Raw genomic sequence first — 7,522 nt, 5'->3', positions numbered from 1 at the left:
CTGGAGGCAAGTAGGGTTAAGTGTCTTGCCCAAGGACACAACGACACTTGGCTGGCAGGAGCCGGAATCGAACCGCCTATCCTTCGATTATTGGCCGACCCGCTCTACCACCTGAGCCACTGCCACCCTAATACTCGTCCTTTGAAACAACAGGAGCTAATGATGGTAGTGAGTTAGTAGTACATAAACATAGAATATATACATACATACATACATATATATATATGTATATATACATGTATAAGCAGCCTTGTTAGTAACATTTAAGACACCACTAAACGTTAGCCGAGTTAGCGTCTTTACAATAACACTAACTCTCAGAATCCCTTTAACTTCCACAAGCACAACCAGACTGAATCCACAAATAAGAGGCAACATTGTTTTCTTAAAACAATTAAAGTTTATAAGTGAAACCTTATAGTGGAAGAATTATGGCCAGTGTGTGTGTGGCTTAGTGGTGCTGTAACAGACTGGAGACCAGGTCAGGAGGAACGCTGCCTTTATGCAACAGCAGCTGTGAGGACTTTGGATGACTTTGGATTTGTGCATGCGTAATTCTTGATTTGTAACTCATATAATACATTATGCGTATAAGTACAATAATTATGAAATTAAAAAATTACAAAACACAATGTACATATGAACAAATTAAAATGACAAAAGCTTGAAACTAATTACTCACAGATCTTTAAACATTACCCTCTAATCACCTCTTACGCACACACAAAACCTCAGTTACGCACAGACTTTTGATGAGACTTATTTCACGTCTCAGAGATTCTTCTGTTCGTACAAATACTACTAGAATACTCGTTTTGAACTTGAAATAAATAATATCCGGGGGGGGGTGTTTGTTTTGATTTTGGTACTTTCAAAAGGTGATCCAACAGTGCAGTTGGTTGCATAATCCATGGACTGTATCCACGGAGCTGTGTGACGTACTTCCGGTTTCTCGATAGCCTAGAGGTTAAATCCCCGCTCTACCGATCAAGAGGTTGCTGGATCGAATCCCACTGGGGGCTTATTTATTTGTTTCTTTTTTTATCCCAAAACTGTTCAATTCAGGTAAAAAAAATGTTTTTTAATAGATAGGGGCAATAAATGACAAAATAGCAATGCTGGGAGTGTTTGTTTTGATTTTGGTACTTTCAAAAGGTAATCCAACAGTGTTTGAACATATAAGAGTAGGGTAAAATTGTTACAATTAATTTCTGCAATAGAAGAAGTCAGACGACAAAATAAACATTTAACACTATTGTAGTCTGAATAATAAAATAAAAACAGTATTTAGTTATTTTTTTTACAATCTTCTTATGCTCAGAAAAAGGTAGGTACTTATACTCTGTTGCATTTACTGCTATAACTTGTGAAATACAACTTGAATAATCTACAAACCCACAAATTCAGTAATTGTATATTTTACAACCTTTAATGCAGTTGCCAAGTAAAAAATAAATGAAACTAGCTAAAGCTAACATGTATATGTATGAGAGAGTATGAACACTCTAGAGGGGAATGCTGGTCTTATAGCTTCTTTCGACAGAGCTCCGGTCAGAGGGAAGGGCACGGAGAATCCAGTTTCCAGTAAACTTTTAATTTCAGGAGTTGAATGAATACATGGTTTCAGAATCCGGTGTAAACATCTGCGTATATGGTTGTCTATGGATGTCTGTGGATGTGTGTGTGTGTGTGGTCTGCAAAGAAACGAAATACAGATAATATTGTTATGGTATACTGAGAAGTAAATAACCTAATAATCATTAACATTATTTACCTGGATAATTTAAATAACAAAATTTAGTAAACAAACCATAAATAAACAGAAATTAAGTAATACAAAGGGTTAAACAAGCATTTGTTAGTAATCTAAATAGATTTACATGTCTCTGGCTCCCTCTAGAGCATGGGTGTCAAACTCAATCACACAAGGGGCCGAAATCTAAAACACACCTTAGATCACGGGCCGAACAGGATCAACATTTATTGAACACTCTAAAACTACATTTAAAAATATAACCTTCAACATTTATTGAACACTCTAAAACTACATTTAAAAATATAACCTTTTAACATAAATATGAACTAGTTATATAGCATTACCTGTGATAATTCTAGTGTGAATGCTGTGAGCTGAATTTGGCTGCTAAAGATGCTAATGCTGATAGCTAAAAACGCTAAAACTGATAGCCTGCTAAAATATTAGTTAATGCCAAATTAGCCCAAAAATAAAAAACAAACAAACAAGAAAAAAAAAAAACTTAAATTAGCCAAAACAGCTAGCATGTAGCTGAAATATTAGCTAAACTCCAAAATAGCCTAAAAATCTTAGTAAATGCCAAAATAGACCAAAAAACTATCAGAATGTAAATTTTTTAAACTTAAAACCGTAATTTTTAAACGTAATCATGAATAATAAAAGGACAGGAATATTATTCCAAAATAAATCAAATTAAACCTTAAATAACCTCTAGTATTTTACTCTCTAGAACATTTTTTTTGTCAAAATTATACTAGTTAGAAATAAGCAAAATGATCTGGAGGGCGGGCTGCACGGTGGAGCAGTGGTTAGCGCTCTTGCCTCACAGCGAGAAGGCCCCGGTTCGACTCCCGGCTGGGACCTTTCTGTGTGGAGTTTGCATGTTCTCCCCGTGCATGCGTGGGTTTTCACCGGGGACTCCGGCTTCCTCCCACCGTCCAAAAACATGCTTCATAGGTTCATTGGTGACTCTAAATTGTCCCTAGGTGTGGATGTGAGAGTGGATGGGTGTGTGATTGAGGCCCTGTGACAGACTGGCGACCTGTCCAGGGTGTACCCCGCCTTCGCCCGTCAGTAGCCGGGTTAGGCTCAAGCTCCCCCGCGACCCTGGAAGGGAAGAAGCGGTCAGGAAAATGGATGGATGGATCTGGAGGGCCGGATAAAATTACCCAGAGGGCCGAATCCGGCCCCCGGGCCTTGACTTTGACACGTGTGCTCTAGGGGGCAATAATGCAAACCAGAATAAAATGAGTTTGAGTCTTTTTTTTCTTTCTTTATCTTTTAAGAGCGTTTGTAAACTGTACCTGCATATCGTTTTCTCTCAGCCGGAATAATAGCAAGTTCCTGCGACGGCGATGGATGAGGTTAAAAACAATCAGAAAAAAATTCAGAGGTGAAAAAAAATTCAGTCTGATGGAACTAAAAAACTTCCATACCTTTCTGATCTTCAAGTCTCACTCTGATCATTTTCTGATCAATTTTAAAAGTGTAACCAGTTGTCTTTTAATTATGATTATTGCGGTTTTAGCCAAAATCAATAAACCTGTGCCATTTTTAGGACACTGCAGACCAGCAGGGATTTATTAGAAATTCACCTCAGAGTTGTGGGCGGGACTGATGGCATGGGCAACACCGCCCCCTTTCCCATCACCCATCTATGTCTGCAACCTTTAAAAACTAAAAGTCAGTTTCTTAACTGGTCAAAAAAAAAAAAAAACATCTACAGCTGCAAAGTCCCATTTTACCGTTTGGAATAAATATATCTGTTCAATATTTTAAGGCTATTAAGCCTCTTATTTATAAAATGTTGCTTTAAATACAATAACTATTTTTGTATGTAACAATTAAAAGAACATAAATAAATAAATACTGCAGTTCATTCAAATTCCTTTCAAAATGAAATTCATCCTGTGTTAAATAACTAATTTACTTTTTTTTTTTTTTTGAAAGCCAATGAGATACAGTGGAGGGACAAAAGAGCTTCATGCGACTCCAGAGTCTCAGGTTTAAGACTCTTGGTTTACATTATATCCCAAATGCTTATAGACCCTCACAACCCCAACCAGTGCAACAAAAATGTCGAGCCATATTGGAGCTGTCCAGCTATCCAGGTTTGAGCCAGATACCAGCTCAGATGAGGAAAGCAAAGATGTTTATGGGTCCATTGGTTTGCAAGCAAATGTATCAGAGTGGAGAGGAGCAGGGAGCTTGTGGCCCTCTCATCGTATTTTTTATGTCACAAATACGTTCTTTTTTAAATGGAAATTTTCCGTTTGCTCCTGATTCACAACAATTTCAATAAAGAAATACTCAAAAAATCTGTTTTAATATGAATGTTGTTTATAAATGTCAATTATTATCAGAAAAGTGTCTCAAGAACATGTTAAAAAACACCAAAAACACTATTTTCATTGGAGTGGGTATTTCAGGAGTGTTGTGCGAAGGGCATTGATTATATATGAAAACAATTTCTCAGTAAGATTTTTATTCATTAAGAAACATACAAGAGTGGTTTTGTCCATTTCCACTGAAAGTTTGTTTCGTTTTCATGAATGGGGAAAGTTTTAAATTGTGTATCTGATGTCTAGAAAAGAGACAGAGGTTTGTCTGAAGGAGGCAAAGTGTTTTCTGCAAAAAAAACAAACAAAAAAAACTATTTTATCTTCCTGAAAAGTACATGCATTTTTCTTTGCTGTAAATACAATAAAGCGTATTGTTTTTAATAACTTTTGTAACATGTTTGCAGGTTGAGGCTTCAGACAATAAAACGGGAATTGTGTACGTTTGATTCATTTAAATGAGGAGAGATCTCTGGGATATTTTTAGTTATTTAACTCTGACGCAGAAACAAATAAGTCCATAAATTCTGGCAGTCTTGCACTGACTTACCTGTGTGGGATAATCTGTAAGTGACAAAACCTCAAACTGAAGACAACGATTGCAGTTAAAGGCCAGACCATGCTAAAGCATCGCTTCCGGTGAATATAAAGGTGAGATGATGATTGGCTGAGAGGAAAAGGCAGGCAGTTTAGCTATTAGTTCTGAGTGACAGTCAAATGTTGAGTAGCGTGCAAAGAGGAATGACAGCTCACAGACTTCCTGGAAGTGAGTAGATGTTCCTCATTGAATTTTTACCAAAGCTTTTTACTTTTGGTTGCATCTACGATGCTGTAAACATACAGACTCAATGGAGAGAGCTGCATGACTGCAGAGGACCTGTTTCTCCCCAGCATCTGCTATGTGGATCTGCACAAATATGACTATCAAGGTCTGCAAATCCTTCTGGACAAAGTAAGTCTTAAACTGAACTATGGCTGAAATGAATCACAGAGTTATTCATCAATTATATGTTTGAGGATTTAAATGTCAGACTTTGAAGACAAGCTTTTACTTTTTGTTTGAGATATTTAAGCCATTGTTTTGGGGGAAGCACAATATAGGAAAGGACTGAAACACATGGAAAAGTGTCATTCAGATCAACACAACTTTTAGATGATCAAGTTAAATACTAGCACAAATGTTTCTGCCAATGAATTTGATCACCACAACTGAGCTTTTAACTTGCACACAACATGCAAAAATATTCAAACTGCTGACGAACAGATGACAATCCTCCTCTGTGAGAGTGCAAAGCAGTTAAGAAGCATACAAGCACTCCATTGAGAATTGTGTTTTGGTGTTTTTAACATGTTATTGTGGTATAATGGGGGATTTATATTAAGCTTAAAATTGCATTTCTGAGTATTTCTTTGTTGAAATCTTTATGAATCAGGAGCAGTAAAAAAATGCTGTTAGAAAAAGTTTGTAGGTGTGACGTAGAACCTACAAACTCCCTGCTCTGCCCCATTCAGATGAACCCACTTGTAGTCGACCAGATCTGTGCACATCTTTGTTTTCCTTATCCGAGCTGTCATCTGGCTCAAAACTGTGCAGCTGTACAGCATTTGATATTGCCCGCCATTTTTGTTGCAGCAGTTATGTTGGGGTTGTGAGGGGGTGTAAGCCAGTTTTAGAGTCGTTGATCAACCTTTGAAGCATTTGGACGGTGGGAGGAAGTCAAAGTCACCGGAGAAGACCCACGTGTGCGTGAAGAGAACATGCAAACTCCACACAGAAAGGTCACAGCTGGGATTCAATCCACGCTATGAGGATGAGAGCGCTAACCGCACAGCCTGCAAGGTTGAAAGAATTATTAAAATGTTCAAACTTGCTGAATAAATGGTTCTGATCCATGGGGAGAAGGTGGATATTGTCGAGAGCTACAAATATTTAGGCACTGTATTCGACAACAAACTAAAATTTCACCTGAACACAGACACTATTGTGAATCATGGGCAGCAGAGAATTTACCTGCTGAGGAAGCTGAACTCTTTCAATGTGAACCAAACAATAATTAATATTTTTATTGTTCTTTTATTGAGAGTATTTTAACATTTTCATTTATTTGCTGGTTTTACGGTCTGTCTTTGGAAGACAAAACAAACTGCAGGGCATTGTCAAGACCTGCTCTAAAATAATTGGTGTAAGACTGAGGGACCTTCCCTCTCTGTGGAAGGAACAGGTGTTGAAGAAAGCCAAGAGCATCCTGGGACAGCCCCAGCATCCTCTGACTCCTGACTTTGTTTTGATGCCTTCAGGGCGTCGATTTTATGCTCCAACACGAAAAACCAATCGTTTTTCACAGTCTTTTGTGCCCTCAGCAATTACGTTGTTGAATGTAGATAAAAGTGTTTTTTGAGGTTATTGCTGATGTGATATTGTTGTGTGTTGTTGTTATGGAGCCAAGGAGCACTCATTTTAAACTATGATGGTCTGACACATTAATGTGATTGTGTGGTGTGTGTGTGAAACTGCACTGGAAGTTCTACAAATGAATTGCCCATAGGGAACAATAAAGTTTTCTGAATCTGAATCTGAACCTGTGATCTTCCGATCAGAGGTCGACCGCTCTACCTTTATTGAATAGACTGAATAAGCTCAAATAAATCAGTTTTACTGCAAGGCTGCTATCTAGCCAAACCTCTTTAAGTTGTCCTTAGAAATTCTTTATACTCCAGCTTCATCTGTGCCATGTGAGTGGGTGCTTTCAACAGCAATTGTATCAAAAAAGCATCACAGACTATGAGCAATCAGGAGATGCCCTGTTAAGGCCTTCTCACCAATTTTAACTGCACCCTTTAGTACACACACCTCTAACACCACAAATACACACTCTAACAAGCAAACACACATCCATCACGCAAGGAAGGTGGACCTTCGACCTTCTGTCCCCTACCCCATCCCTGGCGGGGGGGGCGGGGTCTCTTGGCCTGGTGGTCTGGTCTCTTGGGTGCCGGTCTCCTGGCCTGGCAGTCTCCTCTCCACGCCGGGAGTGGGATTCCCGAGATTTAAGATCTAGAGCAGGGGATCAAACTACATCGGAGGCTGGGGGTGTCCAGGTCTGAGTGGCACGGGTTCCAGTCCTTGCTCTCGAGAACTAGTCCTCTCCAAAGCTCCACCAGTGGGTGTGTCTGGTCAGGCCTTGTTTACATCACTCCTCCGGGACTTTCGTTTCTCTTGGGTGTGCCTCTTCTTGGCAGCCCCTTCTTTGCTCACCCCCTGGGCCTCCCGCTGCTGGGGCACTCATTTTAAACTATGATGGTCTGACATATTAATGTGCTCACCCCCTGAGCCTCTCGCTGCTGGGGCACTCATTTTAAACTATGATGATCTGATGGGCTGGGGCCTGCGCTCTTTGTGCTCCTGTGCCTTCCTGCTCTCGGGTGT

The sequence above is a fragment of the Oryzias melastigma genome, linkage group LG21, assembly GCF_002922805.2.
Source record: "Oryzias melastigma strain HK-1 linkage group LG21, ASM292280v2, whole genome shotgun sequence".
NCBI classification, from domain to species: domain Eukaryota; kingdom Metazoa; phylum Chordata; class Actinopteri; order Beloniformes; family Adrianichthyidae; genus Oryzias; species Oryzias melastigma.
This window is presented reverse-complemented; position numbering follows the sequence as displayed.